The sequence below is a fragment of the Dromaius novaehollandiae genome, chromosome 11, assembly GCF_036370855.1.
Source record: "Dromaius novaehollandiae isolate bDroNov1 chromosome 11, bDroNov1.hap1, whole genome shotgun sequence".
In the NCBI taxonomy this organism is placed as follows: domain Eukaryota; kingdom Metazoa; phylum Chordata; class Aves; order Casuariiformes; family Dromaiidae; genus Dromaius; species Dromaius novaehollandiae.
In genome coordinates, this window is record NC_088108.1 from 25,156,084 (window position 1) to 25,178,082 (window position 21,999).

Here is a 21,999-nt window from a genome sequence, read left to right on the forward strand (position 1 = left end):
CTGCCGATGGATATCGATGCCTATCGATAGGCAGCGTTTGCTGCCGATCGCGCGAGGCATGCAAGGGCTTTGGTGTGTGGGCCGTGTTGGTCTTGGGAGGCCCCGAGGCCTATCGACGTTGACCGTTTTTGGGACCGAGGGCCCTTGTGGAGCATGGATTTCCTTAGGCATCGGACGGGAAGGACCCGCAGAGATGGGGATCCCTCTCGCTCTGCGTCAAAAGCTGTCGATGTCGACAGCTCCGTAGCCGGGGGTAGCATGGATAGCGCGAGGCGTGCGTAAGTGTCGATGGCTCTCGCTAGGTGTGGATCTGGCCGGGCATTTTAGGTTTTGGGCCGGGGCCGCTCCTCTTCTTGTTAGGCATGCAAGGAGTCTCGCCATCGCTGGCCCTCGATATCGAGGGGCATGGAAGCCTGTGCAATTCCGCACCTATCGATAGGCATCGATATCCATCGGCATCGATAATATCGCTGCCGATGGATATCGATGCCTATCGATAGGCAGCGTTTGCTGCCGATCGCGCGAGGCATGCAAGGGCTTTGGTGTGTGGGCCGTGTTGGTCTTGGGAGGCCCCGAGGCCTATCGACATTGACCGTTTTTGGGACCGAGGGCCCTTGTGGAGCATGGATTTCCTTAGGCATCGGACGGGAAGGACCCGCAGAGATGGGGATCCCTCTCGCTCTGCGTCAAAAGCTGTCGATGTCGACAGCTCCGTAGCCGGGGGTAGCATGGATAGCGCGAGGCGTGCGTAAGTCTCGATGGCTCTCGCTAGGTGTGGATCTGGCCGGGCATTTTAGGTTTTGGGCCGGGGCCGCTCCTCTTCTTGTTAGGCATGCAAGGAGTCTCGCCATCGCTGGCTCTCGATATCGAGGGGCATGGAAGCCTGTGCAATTCCGCACCTATCGATAGGCATCGATATCCATCGGCATCGATAATATCGCTGCCGATGGATATCGATGCCTATCGATAGGCAGCGTTTGCTGCCGATCGCGCGAGGCATGCAAGGGCTTTGGTGTGTGGGCCGTGTTGGTCTTGGGAGGCCCCGAGGCCTATCGACGTTGACCGTTTTTGGGACCGAGGGCCCTTGTGGAGCATGGATTTCCTTAGGCATCGGACAGGAAGGACCCGCAGAGATGGGGATCCCTCTCGCTCTGCGTCAAAAGCTGTCGATGTCGACAGCTCCGTAGCCGGGGGTAGCATGGATAGCGCGAGGCGTGCGTAAGTGTCGATGGCTCTCGCTAGGTGTGGATCTGGCCGGGCATTTTAGGTTTTGGGCCGGGGCCGCTCCTCTTCTTGTTAGGCATGCAAGGAGTCTCGCCATCGCTGGCTCTCGATATCGAGGGGCATGGAAGCCTGTGCAATTCCGCACCTATCGATAGGCATCGATATCCATCGGCATCGATAATATCGCTGCCGATGGATATCGATGCCTATCGATAGGCAGCGTTTGCTGCCGATCGCGCGAGGCATGCAAGGGCTTTGGTGTGTGGGCCGTGTTGGTCTTGGGAGGCCCCGAGGCCTATCGACATTGACCGTTTTTGGGACCGAGGGCCCTTGTGGAGCATGGATTTCCTTAGGCATCGGACGGGAAGGACCCGCAGAGATGGGGATCCCTCTCGCTCTGCGTCAAAAGCTGTCGATGTCGACAGCTCCGTAGCCGGGGGTAGCATGGATAGCGCGAGGCGTGCGTAAGTGTCGATGGCTCTCGCTAGGTGTGGATCTGGCCGGGCATTTTAGGTTTTGGGCCGGGGCCGCTCCTCTTCTTGTTAGGCATGCAAGGAGTCTCGCCATCGCTGGCCCTCGATATCGAGGGGCATGGAAGCCTGTGCAATTCCGCACCTATCGATAGGCATCGATATCCATCGGCATCGATAATATCGCTGCCGATGGATATCGATGCCTATCGATAGGCAGCGTTTGCTGCCGATCGCGCGAGGCATGCAAGGGCTTTGGTGTGTGGGCCGTGTTGGTCTTGGGAGGCCCCGAGGCCTATCGACATTGACCGTTTTTGGGACCGAGGGCCCTTGTGGAGCATGGATTTCCTTAGGCATCGGACGGGAAGGACCCGCAGAGATGGGGATCCCTCTCGCTCTGCGTCAAAAGCTGTCGATGTCGACAGCTCCGTAGCCGGGGGTAGCATGGATAGCGCGAGGCGTGCGTAAGTGTCGATGGCTCTCGCTAGGTGTGGATCTGGCCGGGCATTTTAGGTTTTGGGCCGGGGCCGCTCCTCTTCTTGTTAGGCATGCAAGGAGTCTCGCCATCGCTGGCTCTCGATATCGAGGGGCATGGAAGCCTGTGCAATTCCGCACCTATCGATAGGCATCGATATCCATCGGCATCGATAATATCGCTGCCGATGGATATCGATGCCTATCGATAGGCAGCGTTTGCTGCCGATCGCGCGAGGCATGCAAGGGCTTTGGTGTGTGGGCCGTGTTGGTCTTGGGAGGCCCCGAGGCCTATCGACATTGACCGTTTTTGGGACCGAGGGCCCTTGTGGAGCATGGATTTCCTTAGGCATCGGACGGGAAGGACCCGCAGAGATGGGGATCCCTCTCGCTCTGCGTCAAAAGCTGTCGATGTCGACAGCTCCGTAGCCGGGGGTAGCATGGATAGCGCGAGGCGTGCGTAAGTGTCGATGGCTCTCGCTAGGTGTGGATCTGGCCGGGCATTTTAGGTTTTGGGCCGGGGCCGCTCCTCTTCTTGTTAGGCATGCAAGGAGTCTCGCCATTGCTGGCCCTCGATATCGAGGGGCATGGAAGCCTGTGCAATTCCGCACCTATCGATAGGCATCGATATCCATCGGCATCGATAATATCGCTGCCGATGGATATCGATGCCTATCGATAGGCAGCGTTTGCTGCCGATCGCGCGAGGCATGCAAGGGCTTTGGTGTGTGGGCCGTGTTGGTCTTGGGAGGCCCCGAGGCCTATCGACGTTGACCGTTTTTGGGACCGAGGGCCCTTGTGGAGCATGGATTTCCTTAGGCAACGGACGGGAAGGACCCGCAGAGATGGGGATCCCTCTCGCTCTGCGTCAAAAGCTGTCATTGTCGACAGCTCCGTAGCCGGGGGTAGCATGGATAGCGCGAGGCGTGCGTAAGTGTCGATGGCTCTCGCTAGGTGTGGATCTGGCCGGGCATTTTAGGTTTTGGGCCGGGGCCGCTCCTCTTCTTGTTAGGCATGCAAGGAGTCTCGCCATCGCTGGCTCTCGATATCGAGGGGCATGGAAGCCTGTGCAATTCCGCACCTATCGATAGGCATCGATATCCATCGGCATCGATAATATCGCTGCCGATGGATATCGATGCCTATCGATAGGCAGCGTTTGCTGCCGATCGCGCGAGGCATGCAAGGGCTTTGGTGTGTGGGCCGTGTTGGTCTTGGGAGGCCCCGAGGCCTATCGACATTGACCGTTTTTGGGACCGAGGGCCCTTGTGGAGCATGGATTTCCTTAGGCATCGGACGGGAAGGACCCGCAGAGATGGGGATCCCTCTCGCTCTGCGTCAAAAGCTGTCGATGTCGACAGCTCCGTAGCCGGGGGTAGCATGGATAGCGCGAGGCGTGCGTAAGTGTCGATGGCTCTCGCTAGGTGTGGATCTGGCCGGGCATTTTAGGTTTTGGGCCGGGGCCGCTCCTCTTCTTGTTAGGCATGCAAGGAGTCTCGCCATCGCTGGCTCTCGATATCGAGGGGCATGGAAGCCTGTGCAATTCCGCACCTATCGATAGGCATCGATATCCATCGGCATCGATAATATCGCTGCCGATGGATATCGATGCCTATCGATAGGCAGCGTTTGCTGCCGATCGCGCGAGGCATGCAAGGGCTTTGGTGTGTGGGCCGTGTTGGTCTTGGGAGGCCCCGAGGCCTATCGACATTGACCGTTTTTGGGACCGAGGGCCCTTGTGGAGCATGGATTTCCTTAGGCATCGGACGGGAAGGACCCGCAGAGATGGGGATCCCTCTCGCTCTGCGTCAAAAGCTGTCGATGTCGACAGCTCCGTAGCCGGGGGTAGCATGGATAACGCGAGGCGTGCGTAAGTCTCGATGGCTCTCGCTAGGTGTGGATCTGGCCGGGCATTTTAGGTTTTGGGCCGGGGCCGCTCCTCTTCTTGTTAGGCATGCAAGGAGTCTCGCCATCGCTGGCTCTCGATATCGAGGGGCATGGAAGCCTGTGCAATTCCGCACCTATCGATAGGCATCGATATCCATCGGCATCGATAATATCGCTGCCGATGGATATCGATGCCTATCGATAGGCAGCGTTTGCTGCCGATCGCGCGAGGCATGCAAGGGCTTTGGTGTGTGGGCCGTGTTGGTCTTGGGAGGCCCCGAGGCCTATCGACGTTGACCGTTTTTGGGACCGAGGGCCCTTGTGGAGCATGGATTTCCTTAGGCAACGGACGGGAAGGACCCGCAGAGATGGGGATCCCTCTCGCTCTGCGTCAAAAGCTGTCATTGTCGACAGCTCCGTAGCCGGGGGTAGCATGGATAGCGCGAGGCGTGCGTAAGTGTCGATGGCTCTCGCTAGGTGTGGATCTGGCCGGGCATTTTAGGTTTTGGGCCGGGGCCGCTCCTCTTCTTGTTAGGCATGCAAGGAGTCTCGCCATCGCTGGCTCTCGATATCGAGGGGCATGGAAGCCTGTGCAATTCCGCACCTATCGATAGGCATCGATATCCATCGGCATCGATAATATCGCTGCCGATGGATATCGATGCCTATCGATAGGCAGCGTTTGCTGCCGATCGCGCGAGGCATGCAAGGGCTTTGGTGTGTGGGCCGTGTTGGTCTTGGGAGGCCCCGAGGCCTATCGACGTTGACCGTTTTTGGGACCGAGGGCCCTTGTGGAGCATGGATTTCCTTAGGCATCGGACGGGAAGGACCCGCAGAGATGGGGATCCCTCTCGCTCTGCGTCAAAAGCTGTCGATGTCGACAGCTCCGTAGCCGGGGGTAGCATGGATAGCGCGAGGCGTGCGTAAGTGTCGATGGCTCTCGCTAGGTGTGGATCTGGCCGGGCATTTTAGGTTTTGGGCTGGGGCCGCTCCTCTTCTTGTTAGGCATGCAAGGAGTCTCGCCATCGCTGGCTCTCGATATCGAGGGGCATGGAAGCCTGTGCAATTCCGCACCTATCGATAGGCATCGATATCCATCGGCATCGATAATATCGCTGCCGATGGATATCGATGCCTATCGATAGGCAGCGTTTGCTGCCGATCGCGCGAGGCATGCAAGGGCTTTGGTGTGTGGGCCGTGTTGGTCTTGGGAGGCCCCGAGGCCTATCGACGTTGACCGTTTTCGGGACCGAGGGCCCTTGTGGAGCATGGATTTCCTTAGGCATCGGACGGGAAGGACCCGCAGAGATGGGGATCCCTCTCGCTCTGCGTCAAAAGCTGTCGATGTCGACAGCTCCGTAGCCGGGGGTAGCATGGATAGCGCGAGGCGTGCGTAAGTCTCGATGGCTCTCGCTAGGTGTGGATCTGGCCGGGCATTTTAGGTTTTGGGCCGGGGCCGCTCCTCTTCTTGTTAGGCATGCAAGGAGTCTCGCCATCGCTGGCTCTCGATATCGAGGGGCATGGAAGCCTGTGCAATTCCGCACCTATCGATAGGCATCGATATCCATCGGCATCGATAATATCGCTGCCGATGGATATCGATGCCTATCGATAGGCAGCGTTTGCTGCCGATCGCGCGAGGCATGCAAGGGCTTTGGTGTGTGGGCCGTGTTGGTCTTGGGAGGCCCCGAGGCCTATCGACATTGACCGTTTTTGGGACCGAGGGCCCTTGTGGAGCATGGATTTCCTTAGGCATCGGACGGGAAGGACCCGCAGAGATGGGGATCCCTCTCGCTCTGCGTCAAAAGCTGTCGATGTCGACAGCTCCGTAGCCGGGGGTAGCATGGATAGCGCGAGGCGTGCGTAAGTGTCGATGGCTCTCGCTAGGTGTGGATCTGGCCGGGCATTTTAGGTTTTGGGCCGGGGCCGCTCCTCTTCTTGTTAGGCATGCAAGGAGTCTCGCCATCGCTGGCTCTCGATATCGAGGGGCATGGAAGCCTGTGCAATTCCGCACCTATCGATAGGCATCGATATCCATCGGCATCGATAATATCGCTGCCGATGGATATCGATGCCTATCGATAGGCAGCGTTTGCTGCCGATCGCGCGAGGCATGCAAGGGCTTTGGTGTGTGGGCCGTGTTGGTCTTGGGAGGCCCCGAGGCCTATCGACATTGACCGTTTTTGGGACCGAGGGCCCTTGTGGAGCATGGATTTCCTTAGGCATCGGACGGGAAGGACCCGCAGAGATGGGGATCCCTCTCGCTCTGCGTCAAAAGCTGTCGATGTCGACAGCTCCGTAGCCGGGGGTAGCATGGATAACGCGAGGCGTGCGTAAGTCTCGATGGCTCTCGCTAGGTGTGGATCTGGCCGGGCATTTTAGGTTTTGGGCCGGGGCCGCTCCTCTTCTTGTTAGGCATGGAAGGAGTCTCGCCATCGCTGGCTCTCGATATCGAGGGGCATGGAAGCCTGTGCAATTCCGCACCTATCGATAGGCATCGATATCCATCGGCATCGATAATATCGCTGCCGATGGATATCGATGCCTATCGATAGGCAGCGTTTGCTGCCGATCGCGCGAGGCATGCAAGGGCTTTGGTGTGTGGGCCGTGTTGGTCTTGGGAGGCCCCGAGGCCTATCGACATTGACCGTTTTTGGGACCGAGGGCCCTTGTGGAGCATGGATTTCCTTAGGCAACGGACGGGAAGGACCCGCAGAGATGGGGATCCCTCTCGCTCTGCGTCAAAAGCTGTCGATGTCGACAGCTCCGTAGCCGGGGGTAGCATGGATAGCGCGAGGCGTGCGTAAGTGTCGATGGCTCTCGCTAGGTGTGGATCTGGCCGGGCATTTTAGGTTTTGGGCCGGGGCCGCTCCTCTTCTTGTTAGGCATGCAAGGAGTCTCGCCATCGCTGGCTCTCGATATCGAGGGGCATGGAAGCCTGTGCAATTCCGCACCTATCGATAGGCATCGATATCCATCGGCATCGATAATATCGCTGCCGATGGATATCGATGCCTATCGATAGGCAGCGTTTGCTGCCGATCGCGCGAGGCATGCAAGGGCTTTGGTGTGTGGGCCGTGTTGGTCTTGGGAGGCCCCGAGGCCTATCGACGTTGACCGTTTTTGGGACCGAGGGCCCTTGTGGAGCATGGATTTCCTTAGGCATCGGACGGGAAGGACCCGCAGAGATGGGGATCCCTCTCGCTCTGCGTCAAAAGCTGTCGATGTCGACAGCTCCGTAGCCGGGGGTAGCATGGATAGCGCGAGGCGTGCGTAAGTCTCGATGGCTCTCGCTAGGTGTGGATCTGGCCGGGCATTTTAGGTTTTGGGCCGGGGCCGCTCCTCTTCTTGTTAGGCATGCAAGGAGTCTCGCCATCGCTGGCCCTCGATATCGAGGGGCATGGAAGCCTGTGCAATTCCACACCTATCGATAGGCATCGATATCCATCGGCATCGATAATATCGCTGCCGATGGATATCGATGCCTATCGATAGGCAGCGTTTGCTGCCGATCGCGCGAGGCATGCAAGGGCTTTGGTGTGTGGGCCGTGTTGGTCTTGGGAGGCCCCGAGGCCTATCGACGTTGACCGTTTTTGGGACCGAGGGCCCTTGTGGAGCATGGATTTCCTTAGGCATCGGACGGGAAGGACCCGCAGAGATGGGGATCCCTCTCGCTCTGCGTCAAAAGCTGTCGATGTCGACAGCTCCGTAGCCGGGGGTAGCATGGATAGCGCGAGGCGTGCGTAAGTGTCGATGGCTCTCGCTAGGTGTGGATCTGGCCGGGCATTTTAGGTTTTGGGCCGGGGCCGCTCCTCTTCTTGTTAGGCATGCAAGGAGTCTCGCCATCGCTGGCCCTCGATATCGAGGGGCATGGAAGCCTGTGCAATTCCGCACCTATCGATAGGCATCGATATCCATCGGCATCGATAATATCGCTGCCGATGGATATCGATGCCTATCGATAGGCAGCGTTTGCTGCCGATCGCGCGAGGCATGCAAGGGCTTTGGTGTGTGGGCCGTGTTGGTCTTGGGAGGCCCCGAGGCCTATCGACATTGACCGTTTTTGGGACCGAGGGCCCTTGTGGAGCATGGATTTCCTTAGGCATCGGACGGGAAGGACCCGCAGAGATGGGGATCCCTCTCGCTCTGCGTCAAAAGCTGTCGATGTCGACAGCTCCGTAGCCGGGGGTAGCATGGATAGCGCGAGGCGTGCGTAAGTGTCGATGGCTCTCGCTAGGTGTGGATCTGGCCGGGCATTTTAGGTTTTGGGCCGGGGCCGCTCCTCTTCTTGTTAGGCATGCAAGGAGTCTCGCCATCGCTGGCTCTCGATATCGAGGGGCATGGAAGCCTGTGCAATTCCGCACCTATCGATAGGCATCGATATCCATCGGCATCGATAATATCGCTGCCGATGGATATCGATGCCTATCGATAGGCAGCGTTTGCTGCCGATCGCGCGAGGCATGCAAGGGCTTTGGTGTGTGGGCCGTGTTGGTCTTGGGAGGCCCCGAGGCCTATCGACATTGACCGTTTTTGGGACCGAGGGCCCTTGTGGAGCATGGATTTCCTTAGGCATCGGACGGGAAGGACCCGCAGAGATGGGGATCCCTCTCGCTCTGCGTCAAAAGCTGTCGATGTCGACAGCTCCGTAGCCGGGGGTAGCATGGATAGCGCGAGGCGTGCGTAAGTGTCGATGGCTCTCGCTAGGTGTGGATCTGGCCGGGCATTTTAGGTTTTGGGCCGGGGCCGCTCCTCTTCTTGTTAGGCATGCAAGGAGTCTCGCCATCGCTGGCTCTCGATATCGAGGGGCATGGAAGCCTGTGCAATTCCACACCTATCGATAGGCATCGATATCCATCGGCATCGATAATATCGCTGCCGATGGATATCGATGCCTATCGATAGGCAGCGTTTGCTGCCGATCGCGCGAGGCATGCAAGGGCTTTGGTGTGTGGGCCGTGTTGGTCTTGGGAGGCCCCGAGGCCTATCGACATTGACCGTTTTTGGGACCGAGGGCCCTTGTGGAGCATGGATTTCCTTAGGCATCGGACGGGAAGGACCCGCAGAGATGGGGATCCCTCTCGCTCTGCGTCAAAAGCTGTCGATGTCGACAGCTCCGTAGCCGGGGGTAGCATGGATAGCGCGAGGCGTGCGTAAGTGTCGATGGCTCTCGCTAGGTGTGGATCTGGCCGGGCATTTTAGGTTTTGGGCCGGGGCCGCTCCTCTTCTTGTTAGGCATGCAAGGAGTCTCGCCATCGCTGGCCCTCGATATCGAGGGGCATGGAAGCCTGTGCAATTCCGCACCTATCGATAGGCATCGATATCCATCGGCATCGATAATATCGCTGCCGATGGATATCGATGCCTATCGATAGGCAGCGTTTGCTGCCGATCGCGCGAGGCATGCAAGGGCTTTGGTGTGTGGGCCGTGTTGGTCTTGGGAGGCCCCGAGGCCTATCGACATTGACCGTTTTTGGGACCGAGGGCCCTTGTGGAGCATGGATTTCCTTAGGCATCGGACGGGAAGGACCCGCAGAGATGGGGATCCCTCTCGCTCTGCGTCAAAAGCTGTCGATGTCGACAGCTCCGTAGCCGGGGGTAGCATGGATAGCGCGAGGCGTGCGTAAGTCTCGATGGCTCTCGCTAGGTGTGGATCTGGCCGGGCATTTTAGGTTTTGGGCCGGGGCCGCTCCTCTTCTTGTTAGGCATGGAAGGAGTCTCGCCATCGCTGGCCCTCGATATCGAGGGGCATGGAAGCCTGTGCAATTCCGCACCTATCGATAGGCATCGATATCCATCGGCATCGATAATATCGCTGCCGATGGATATCGATGCCTATCGATAGGCAGCGTTTGCTGCCGATCGCGCGAGGCATGCAAGGGCTTTGGTGTGTGGGCCGTGTTGGTCTTGGGAGGCCCCGAGGCCTATCGACATTGACCGTTTTTGGGACCGAGGGCCCTTGTGGAGCATGGATTTCCTTAGGCATCGGACGGGAAGGACCCGCAGAGATGGGGATCCCTCTCGCTCTGCGTCAAAAGCTGTCGATGTCGACAGCTCCGTAGCCGGGGGTAGCATGGATAGCGCGAGGCGTGCGTAAGTGTCGATGGCTCTCGCTAGGTGTGGATCTGGCCGGGCATTTTAGGTTTTGGGCCGGGGCCGCTCCTCTTCTTGTTAGGCATGCAAGGAGTCTCGCCATCGCTGGCTCTCGATATCGAGGGGCATGGAAGCCTGTGCAATTCCGCACCTATCGATAGGCATCGATATCCATCGGCATCGATAATATCGCTGCCGATGGATATCGATGCCTATCGATAGGCAGCGTTTGCTGCCGATCGCGCGAGGCATGCAAGGGCTTTGGTGTGTGGGCCGTGTTGGTCTTGGGAGGCCCCGAGGCCTATCGACGTTGACCGTTTTTGGGACCGAGGGCCCTTGTGGAGCATGGATTTCCTTAGGCATCGGACGGGAAGGACCCGCAGAGATGGGGATCCCTCTCGCTCTGCGTCAAAAGCTGTCGATGTCGACAGCTCCGTAGCCGGGGGTAGCATGGATAGCGCGAGGCGTGCGTAAGTCTCGATGGCTCTCGCTAGGTGTGGATCTGGCCGGGCATTTTAGGTTTTGGGCCGGGGCCGCTCCTCTTCTTGTTAGGCATGCAAGGAGTCTCGCCATCGCTGGCTCTCGATATCGAGGGGCATGGAAGCCTGTGCAATTCCGCACCTATCGATAGGCATCGATATCCATCGGCATCGATAATATCGCTGCCGATGGATATCGATGCCTATCGATAGGCAGCGTTTGCTGCCGATCGCGCGAGGCATGCAAGGGCTTTGGTGTGTGGGCCGTGTTGGTCTTGGGAGGCCCCGAGGCCTATCGACGTTGACCGTTTTTGGGACCGAGGGCCCTTGTGGAGCATGGATTTCCTTAGGCATCGGACAGGAAGGACCCGCAGAGATGGGGATCCCTCTCGCTCTGCGTCAAAAGCTGTCGATGTCGACAGCTCCGTAGCCGGGGGTAGCATGGATAGCGCGAGGCGTGCGTAAGTGTCGATGGCTCTCGCTAGGTGTGGATCTGGCCGGGCATTTTAGGTTTTGGGCCGGGGCCGCTCCTCTTCTTGTTAGGCATGCAAGGAGTCTCGCCATCGCTGGCTCTCGATATCGAGGGGCATGGAAGCCTGTGCAATTCCGCACCTATCGATAGGCATCGATATCCATCGGCATCGATAATATCGCTGCCGATGGATATCGATGCCTATCGATAGGCAGCGTTTGCTGCCGATCGCGCGAGGCATGCAAGGGCTTTGGTGTGTGGGCCGTGTTGGTCTTGGGAGGCCCCGAGGCCTATCGACGTTGACCGTTTTTGGGACCGAGGGCCCTTGTGGAGCATGAATTTCCTTAGGCAACGGACGGGAAGGACCCGCAGAGATGGGGATCCCTCTCGCTCTGCGTCAAAAGCTGTCATTGTCGACAGCTCCGTAGCCGGGGGTAGCATGGATAGCGCGAGGCGTGCGTAAGTGTCGATGGCTCTCGCTAGGTGTGGATCTGGCCGGGCATTTTAGGTTTTGGGCCGGGGCCGCTCCTCTTCTTGTTAGGCATGCAAGGAGTCTCGCCATCGCTGGCTCTCGATATCGAGGGGCATGGAAGCCTGTGCAATTCCGCACCTATCGATAGGCATCGATATCCATCGGCATCGATAATATCGCTGCCGATGGATATCGATGCCTATCGATAGGCAGCGTTTGCTGCCGATCGCGCGAGGCATGCAAGGGCTTTGGTGTGTGGGCCGTGTTGGTCTTGGGAGGCCCCGAGGCCTATCGACATTGACCGTTTTTGGGACCGAGGGCCCTTGTGGAGCATGGATTTCCTTAGGCATCGGACGGGAAGGACCCGCAGAGATGGGGATCCCTCTCGCTCTGCGTCAAAAGCTGTCGATGTCGACAGCTCCGTAGCCGGGGGTAGCATGGATAGCGCGAGGCGTGCGTAAGTGTCGATGGCTCTCGCTAGGTGTGGATCTGGCCGGGCATTTTAGGTTTTGGGCCGGGGCCGCTCCTCTTCTTGTTAGGCATGCAAGGAGTCTCGCCATCGCTGGCTCTCGATATCGAGGGGCATGGAAGCCTGTGCAATTCCGCACCTATCGATAGGCATCGATATCCATCGGCATCGATAATATCGCTGCCGATGGATATCGATGCCTATCGATAGGCAGCGTTTGCTGCCGATCGCGCGAGGCATGCAAGGGCTTTGGTGTGTGGGCCGTGTTGGTCTTGGGAGGCCCCGAGGCCTATCGACATTGACCGTTTTTGGGACCGAGGGCCCTTGTGGAGCATGGATTTCCTTAGGCATCGGACGGGAAGGACCCGCAGAGATGGGGATCCCTCTCGCTCTGCGTCAAAAGCTGTCGATGTCGACAGCTCCGTAGCCGGGGGTAGCATGGATAGCGCGAGGCGTGCGTAAGTGTCGATGGCTCTCGCTAGGTGTGGATCTGGCCGGGCATTTTAGGTTTTGGGCCGGGGCCGCTCCTCTTCTTGTTAGGCATGCAAGGAGTCTCGCCATCGCTGGCTCTCGATATCGAGGGGCATGGAAGCCTGTGCAATTCCACACCTATCGATAGGCATCGATATCCATCGGCATCGATAATATCGCTGCCGATGGATATCGATGCCTATCGATAGGCAGCGTTTGCTGCCGATCGCGCGAGGCATGCAAGGGCTTTGGTGTGTGGGCCGTGTTGGTCTTGGGAGGCCCCGAGGCCTATCGACATTGACCGTTTTTGGGACCGAGGGCCCTTGTGGAGCATGGATTTCCTTAGGCATCGGACGGGAAGGACCCGCAGAGATGGGGAGCCCTCTCGCTCTGCGTCAAAAGCTGTCGATGTCGACAGCTCCGTAGCCGGGGGTAGCATGGATAACGCGAGGCGTGCGTAAGTGTCGATGGCTCTCGCTAGGTGTGGATCTGGCCGGGCATTTTAGGTTTTGGGCCGGGGCCGCTCCTCTTCTTGTTAGGCATGCAAGGAGTCTCGCCATCGCTGGCTCTCGATATCGAGGGGCATGGAAGCCTGTGCAATTCCGCACCTATCGATAGGCATCGATATCCATCGGCATCGATAATATCGCTGCCGATGGATATCGATGCCTATCGATAGGCAGCGTTTGCTGCCGATCGCGCGAGGCATGCAAGGGCTTTGGTGTGTGGGCCGTGTTGGTCTTGGGAGGCCCCGAGGCCTATCGACATTGACCGTTTTTGGGACCGAGGGCCCTTGTGGAGCATGGATTTCCTTAGGCATCGGACGGGAAGGACCTGCAGAGATGGGGATCCCTCTCGCTCTGCGTCAAAAGCTGTCATTGTCGACAGCTCCGTAGCCGGGGGTAGCATGGATAGCGCGAGGCATGCGTAAGTGTCGATGGCTCTCGCTAGGTGTGGATCTGGCCGGGCATTTTAGGTTTTGGGCCGGGGCCGCTCCTCTTCTTGTTAGGCATGCAAGGAGTCTCGCCATCGCTGGCTCTCGATATCGAGGGGCATGGAAGCCTGTGCAATTCCGCACCTATCGATAGGCATCGATATCCATCGGCATCGATAATATCGCTGCCGATGGATATCGATGCCTATCGATAGGCAGCGTTTGCTGCCGATCGCGCGAGGCATGCAAGGGCTTTGGTGTGTGGGCCGTGTTGGTCTTGGGAGGCCCCGAGGCCTATCGACGTTGACCGTTTTTGGGACCGAGGGCCCTTGTGGAGCATGGATTTCCTTAGGCATCGGACGGGAAGGACCCGCAGAGATGGGGATCCCTCTCGCTCTGCGTCAAAAGCTGTCGATGTCGACAGCTCCGTAGCCGGGGGTAGCATGGATAGCGCGAGGCGTGCGTAAGTGTCGATGGCTCTCGCTAGGTGTGGATCTGGCCGGGCATTTTAGGTTTTGGGCCGGGGCCGCTCCTCTTCTTGTTAGGCATGCAAGGAGTCTCGCCATCGCTGGCTCTCGATATCGAGGGGCATGGAAGCCTGTGCAATTCCACACCTATCGATAGGCATCGATATCCATCGGCATCGATAATATCGCTGCCGATGGATATCGATGCCTATCGATAGGCAGCGTTTGCTGCCGATCGCGCGAGGCATGCAAGGGCTTTGGTGTGTGGGCCGTGTTGGTCTTGGGAGGCCCCGAGGCCTATCGACGTTGACCGTTTTTGGGACCGAGGGCCCTTGTGGAGCATGGATTTCCTTAGGCATCGGACGGGAAGGACCCGCAGAGATGGGGATCCCTCTCGCTCTGCGTCAAAAGCTGTCGATGTCGACAGCTCCGTAGCCGGGGGTAGCATGGATAGCGCGAGGCGTGCGTAAGTGTCGATGGCTCTCGCTAGGTGTGGATCTGGCCGGGCATTTTAGGTTTTGGGCCGGGGCCGCTCCTCTTCTTGTTAGGCATGCAAGGAGTCTCGCCATCGCTGGCCCTCGATATCGAGGGGCATGGAAGCCTGTGCAATTCCGCACCTATCGATAGGCATCGATATCCATCGGCATCGATAATATTGCTGCCGATGGATATCGATGCCTATCGATAGGCAGCGTTTGCTGCCGATCGCGCGAGGCATGCAAGGGCTTTGGTGTGTGGGCCGTGTTGGTCTTGGGAGGCCCCGAGGCCTATCGACATTGACCGTTTTTGGGACCGAGGGCCCTTGTGGAGCATGGATTTCCTTAGGCATCGGACGGGAAGGACCCGCAGAGATGGGGATCCCTCTCGCTCTGCGTCAAAAGCTGTCGATGTCGACAGCTCCGTAGCCGGGGGTAGCATGGATAGCGCGAGGCGTGCGTAAGTGTCGATGGCTCTCGCTAGGTGTGGATCTGGCCGGGCATTTTAGGTTTTGGGCCGGGGCCGCTCCTCTTCTTGTTAGGCATGCAAGGAGTCTCGCCATCGCTGGCTCTCGATATCGAGGGGCATGGAAGCCTGTGCAATTCCACACCTATCGATAGGCAGCGATATCCATCGGCATCGATAATATCGCTGCCGATGGATATCGATGCCTATCGATAGGCAGCGTTTGCTGCCGATCGCGCGAGGCATGCAAGGGCTTTGGTGTGTGGGCCGTGTTGGTCTTGGGAGGCCCCGAGGCCTATCGACGTTGACCGTTTTTGGGACCGAGGGCCCTTGTGGAGCATGGATTTCCTTAGGCATCGGACGGGAAGGACCCGCAGAGATGGGGATCCCTCTCGCTCTGCGTCAAAAGCTGTCGATGTCGACAGCTCCGTAGCCGGGGGTAGCATGGATAGCGCGAGGCGTGCGTAAGTGTCGATGGCTCTCGCTAGGTGTGGATCTGGCCGGGCATTTTAGGTTTTGGGCCGGGGCCGCTCCTCTTCTTGTTAGGCATGCAAGGAGTCTCGCCATCGCTGGCTCTCGATATCGAGGGGCATGGAAGCCTGTGCAATTCCGCACCTATCGATAGGCATCGATATCCATCGGCATCGATAATATCGCTGCCGATGGATATCGATGCCTATTGATAGGCAGCGTTTGCTGCCGATCGCGCGAGGCATGCAAGGGCTTTGGTGTGTGGGCCGTGTTGGTCTTGGGAGGCCCCGAGGCCTATCGACGTTGACCGTTTTCGGGACCGAGGGCCCTTGTGGAGCATGGATTTCCTTAGGCAACGGACAGGAAGGACCCGCAGAGATGGGGATCCCTCTCGCTCTGCGTCAAAAGCTGTCGATGTCGACAGCTCCGTAGCCGGGGGTAGCATGGATAGCGCGAGGCGTGCGTAAGTGTCGATGGCTCTCGCTAGGTGTGGATCTGGCCGGGCATTTTAGGTTTTGGGCCGGGGCCGCTCCTCTTCTTGTTAGGCATGCAAGGAGTCTCGCCATCGCTGGCTCTCGATATCGAGGGGCATGGAAGCCTGTGCAATTCCGCACCTATCGATAGGCATCGATATCCATCGGCATCGATAATATCGCTGCCGATGGATATCGATGCCTATCGATAGGCAGCGTTTGCTGCCGATCGCGCGAGGCATGCAAGGGCTTTGGTGTGTGGGCCGTGTTGGTCTTGGGAGGCCCCGAGGCCTATCGACATTGACCGTTTTTGGGACCGAGGGCCCTTGTGGAGCATGGATTTCCTTAGGCATCGGACGGGAAGGACCCGCAGAGATGGGGATCCCTCTCGCTCTGCGTCAAAAGCTGTCGATGTCGACAGCTCCGTAGCCGGGGGTAGCATGGATAGCGCGAGGCGTGCGTAAGTGTCGATGGCTCTCGCTAGGTGTGGATCTGGCCGGGCATTTTAGGTTTTGGGCCGGGGCCGCTCCTCTTCTTGTTAGGCATGCAAGGAGTCTCGCCATTGCTGGCCCTCGATATCGAGGGGCATGGAAGCCTGTGCAATTCCGCACCTATCGATAGGCATCGATATCCATCGGCATCGATAATATCGCTGCCGATGGATATCGATGCCTATCGATAGGCAGCGTTTGCTGCCGATCGCGCGAGGCATGCAAGGGCTTTGGTGTGTGGGCCGTGTTGGTCTTGGGAGGCCCCGAGGCCTATCGACGTTGACCGTTTTTGGGACCGAGGGCCCTTGTGGAGCATGGATTTCCTTAGGCAACGGACGGGAAGGACCCGCAGAGATGGGGATCCCTCTCGCTCTGTGTCAAAAGCTGTCATTGTCGACAGCTCCGTAGCCGGGGGTAGCATGGATAGCGCGAGGCGTGCGTAAGTGTCGATGGCTCTCGCTAGGTGTGGATCTGGCCGGGCATTTTAGGTTTTGGGCCGGGGCCGCTCCTCTTCTTGTTAGGCATGCAAGGAGTCTCGCCATCGCTGGCTCTCGATATCGAGGGGCATGGAAGCCTGTGCAATTCCGCACCTATCGATAGGCATCGATATCCATCGGCATCGATAATATCGCTGCCGATGGATATCGATGCCTATCGATAGGCAGCGTTTGCTGCCGATCGCGCGAGGCATGCAAGGGCTTTGGTGTGTGGGCCGTGTTGGTCTTGGGAGGCCCCGAGGCCTATCGACATTGACCGTTTTTGGGACCGAGGGCCCTTGTGGAGCATGGATTTCCTTAGGCATCGGACGGGAAGGACCCGCAGAGATGGGGATCCCTCTCGCTCTGCGTCAAAAGCTGTCGATGTCGACAGCTCCGTAGCCGGGGGTAGCATGGATAGCGCGAGGCGTGCGTAAGTGTCGATGGCTCTCGCTAGGTGTGGATCTGGCCGGGCATTTTAGGTTTTGGGCCGGGGCCGCTCCTCTTCTTGTTAGGCATGCAAGGAGTCTCGCCATCGCTGGCTCTCGATATCGAGGGGCATGGAAGCCTGTGCAATTCCGCACCTATCGATAGGCATCGATATCCATCGGCATCGATAATATCGCTGCCGATGGATATCGATGCCTATCGATAGGCAGCGTTTGCTGCCGATCGCGCGAGGCATGCAAGGGCTTTGGTGTGTGGGCCGTGTTGGTCTTGGGAGGCCCCGAGGCCTATCGACATTGACCGTTTTTGGGACCGAGGGCCCTTGTGGAGCATGGATTTCCTTAGGCATCGGACGGGAAGGACCCGCAGAGATGGGGATCCCTCTCGCTCTGCGTCAAAAGCTGTCGATGTCGACAGCTCCGTAGCCGGGGGTAGCATGGATAACGCGAGGCGTGCGTAAGTCTCGATGGCTCTCGCTAGGTGTGGATCTGGCCGGGCATTTTAGGTTTTGGGCCGGGGCCGCTCCTCTTCTTGTTAGGCATGCAAGGAGTCTCGCCATCGCTGGCTCTCGATATCGAGGGGCATGGAAGCCTGTGCAATTCCGCACCTATCGATAGGCATCGATATCCATCGGCATCGATAATATCGCTGCCGATGGATATCGATGCCTATCGATAGGCAGCGTTTGCTGCCGATCGCGCGAGGCATGCAAGGGCTTTGGTGTGTGGGCCGTGTTGGTCTTGGGAGGCCCCGAGGCCTATCGACGTTGACCGTTTTTGGGACCGAGGGCCCTTGTGGAGCATGGATTTCCTTAGGCAACGGACGGGAAGGACCCGCAGAGATGGGGATCCCTCTCGCTCTGCGTCAAAAGCTGTCATTGTCGACAGCTCCGTAGCCGGGGGTAGCATGGATAGCGCGAGGCGTGCGTAAGTGTCGATGGCTCTCGCTAGGTGTGGATCTGGCCGGGCATTTTAGGTTTTGGGCCGGGGCCGCTCCTCTTCTTGTTAGGCATGCAAGGAGTCTCGCCATCGCTGGCTCTCGATATCGAGGGGCATGGAAGCCTGTGCAATTCCGCACCTATCGATAGGCATCGATATCCATCGGCATCGATAATATCGCTGCCGATGGATATCGATGCCTATCGATAGGCAGCGTTTGCTGCCGATCGCGCGAGGCATGCAAGGGCTTTGGTGTGTGGGCCGTGTTGGTCTTGGGAGGCCCCGAGGCCTATCGACGTTGACCGTTTTTGGGACCGAGGGCCCTTGTGGAGCATGGATTTCCTTAGGCATCGGACGGGAAGGACCCGCAGAGATGGGGATCCCTCTCGCTCTGCGTCAAAAGCTGTCGATGTCGACAGCTCCGTAGCCGGGGGTAGCATGGATAGCGCGAGGCGTGCGTAAGTGTCGATGGCTCTCGCTAGGTGTGGATCTGGCCGGGCATTTTAGGTTTTGGGCTGGGGCCGCTCCTCTTCTTGTTAGGCATGCAAGGAGTCTCGCCATCGCTGGCTCTCGATATCGAGGGGCATGGAAGCCTGTGCAATTCCGCACCTATCGATAGGCATCGATATCCATCGGCATCGATAATATCGCTGCCGATGGATATCGATGCCTATCGATAGGCAGCGTTTGCTGCCGATCGCGCGAGGCATGCAAGGGCTTTGGTGTGTGGGCCGTGTTGGTCTTGGGAGGCCCCGAGGCCTATCGACGTTGACCGTTTTCGGGACCGAGGGCCCTTGTGGAGCATGGATTTCCTTAGGCATCGGACGGGAAGGACCCGCAGAGATGGGGATCCCTCTCGCTCTGCGTCAAAAGCTGTCGATGTCGACAGCTCCGTAGCCGGGGGTAGCATGGATAGCGCGAGGCGTGCGTAAGTCTCGATGGCTCTCGCTAGGTGTGGATCTGGCCGGGCATTTTAGGTTTTGGGCCGGGGCCGCTCCTCTTCTTGTTAGGCATGCAAGGAGTCTCGCCATCGCTGGCTCTCGATATCGAGGGGCATGGAAGCCTGTGCAATTCCGCACCTATCGATAGGCATCGATATCCATCGGCATCGATAATATCGCTGCCGATGGATATCGATGCCTATCGATAGGCAGCGTTTGCTGCCGATCGCGCGAGGCATGCAAGGGCTTTGGTGTGTGGGCCGTGTTGGTCTTGGGAGGCCCCGAGGCCTATCGACATTGACCGTTTTTGGGACCGAGGGCCCTTGTGGAGCATGGATTTCCTTAGGCATCGGACGGGAAGGACCCGCAGAGATGGGGATCCCTCTCGCTCTGCGTCAAAAGCTGTCGATGTCGACAGCTCCGTAGCCGGGGGTAGCATGGATAGCGCGAGGCGTGCGTAAGTGTCGATGGCTCTCGCTAGGTGTGGATCTGGCCGGGCATTTTAGGTTTTGGGCCGGGGCCGCTCCTCTTCTTGTTAGGCATGCAAGGAGTCTCGCCATCGCTGGCTCTCGATATCGAGGGGCATGGAAGCCTGTGCAATTCCGCACCTATCGATAGGCATCGATATCCATCGGCATCGATAATATCGCTGCCGATGGATATCGATGCCTATCGATAGGCAGCGTTTGCTGCCGATCGCGCGAGGCATGCAAGGGCTTTGGTGTGTGGGCCGTGTTGGTCTTGGGAGGCCCCGAGGCCTATCGACATTGACCGTTTTTGGGACCGAGGGCCCTTGTGGAGCATGGATTTCCTTAGGCATCGGACGGGAAGGACCCGCAGAGATGGGGAGCCCTCTCGCTCTGCGTCAAAAGCTGTCGATGTCGACAGCTCCGTAGCCGGGGGTAGCATGGATAACGCGAGGCGTGCGTAAGTCTCGATGGCTCTCGCTAGGTGTGGATCTGGCCGGGCATTTTAGGTTTTGGGCCGGGGCCGCTCCTCTTCTTGTTAGGCATGGAAGGAGTCTCGCCATCGCTGGCTCTCGATATCGAGGGGCATGGAAGCCTGTGCAATTCCGCACCTATCGATAGGCATCGATATCCATCGGCATCGATAATATCGCTGCCGATGGATATCGATGCCTATCGATAGGCAGCGTTTGCTGCCGATCGCGCGAGGCATGCAAGGGCTTTGGTGTGTGGGCCGTGTTGGTCTTGGGAGGCCCCGAGGCCTATCGACATTGACCGTTTTTGGGACCGAGGGCCCTTGTGGAGCATGGATTTCCTTAGGCAACGGACGGGAAGGACCCGCAGAGATGGGGATCCCTCTCGCTCTGCGTCAAAAGCTGTCATTGTCGACAGCTCCGTAGCCGGGGGTAGCATGGATAGCGCGAGGCGTGCGTAAGTGTCGATGGCTCTCGCTAGGTGTGGATCTGGCCGGGCATTTTAGGTTTTGGGCCGGGGCCGCTCCTCTTCTTGTTAGGCATGCAAGGAGTCTCGCCATCGCTGGCTCTCGATATCGAGGGGCATGGAAGCCTGTGCAATTCCGCACCTATCGATAGGCATCGATATCCATCGGCATCGATAATATCGCTGCCGATGGATATCGATGCCTATCGATAGGCAGCGTTTGCTGCCGATCGCGCGAGGCATGCAAGGGCTTTGGTGTGTGGGCCGTGTTGGTCTTGGGAGGCCCCGAGGCCTATCGACGTTGACCGTTTTTGGGACCGAGGGCCCTTGTGGAGCATGGATTTCCTTAGGCATCGGACGGGAAGGACCCGCAGAGATGGGGATCCCTCTCGCTCTGCGTCAAAAGCTGTCGATGTCGACAGCTCCGTAGCCGGGGGTAGCATGGATAGCGCGAGGCGTGCGTAAGTCTCGATGGCTCTCGCTAGGTGTGGATCTGGCCGGGCATTTTAGGTTTTGGGCCGGGGCCGCTCCTCTTCTTGTTAGGCATGCAAGGAGTCTCGCCATCGCTGGCCCTCGATATCGAGGGGCATGGAAGCCTGTGCAATTCCACACCTATCGATAGGCATCGATATCCATCGGCATCGATAATATCGCTGCCGATGGATATCGATGCCTATCGATAGGCAGCGTTTGCTGCCGATCGCGCGAGGCATGCAAGGGCTTTGGTGTGTGGGCCGTGTTGGTCTTGGGAGGCCCCGAGGCCTATCGACGTTGACCGTTTTTGGGACCGAGGGCCCTTGTGGAGCATGGATTTCCTTAGGCATCGGACGGGAAGGACCCGCAGAGATGGGGATCCCTCTCGCTCTGCGTCAAAAGCTGTCGATGTCGACAGCTCCGTAGCCGGGGGTAGCATGGATAGCGCGAGGCGTGCGTAAGTGTCGATGGCTCTCGCTAGGTGTGGATCTGGCCGGGCATTTTAGGTTTTGGGCCGGGGCCGCTCCTCTTCTTGTTAGGCATGCAAGGAGTCTCGCCATCGCTGGCCCTCGATATCGAGGGGCATGGAAGCCTGTGCAATTCCGCACCTATCGATAGGCATCGATATCCATCGGCATCGATAATATCGCTGCCGATGGATATCGATGCCTATCGATAGGCAGCGTTTGCTGCCGATCGCGCGAGGCATGCAAGGGCTTTGGTGTGTGGGCCGTGTTGGTCTTGGGAGGCCCCGAGGCCTATCGACATTGACCGTTTTTGGGACCGAGGGCCCTTGTGGAGCATGGATTTCCTTAGGCATCGGACGGGAAGGACCCGCAGAGATGGGGATCCCTCTCGCTCTGCGTCAAAAGCTGTCGATGTCGACAGCTCCGTAGCCGGGGGTAGCATGGATAGCGCGAGGCGTGCGTAAGTGTCGATGGCTCTCGCTAGGTGTGGATCTGGCCGGGCATTTTAGGTTTTGGGCCGGGGCCGCTCCTCTTCTTGTTAGGCATGCAAGGAGTCTCGCC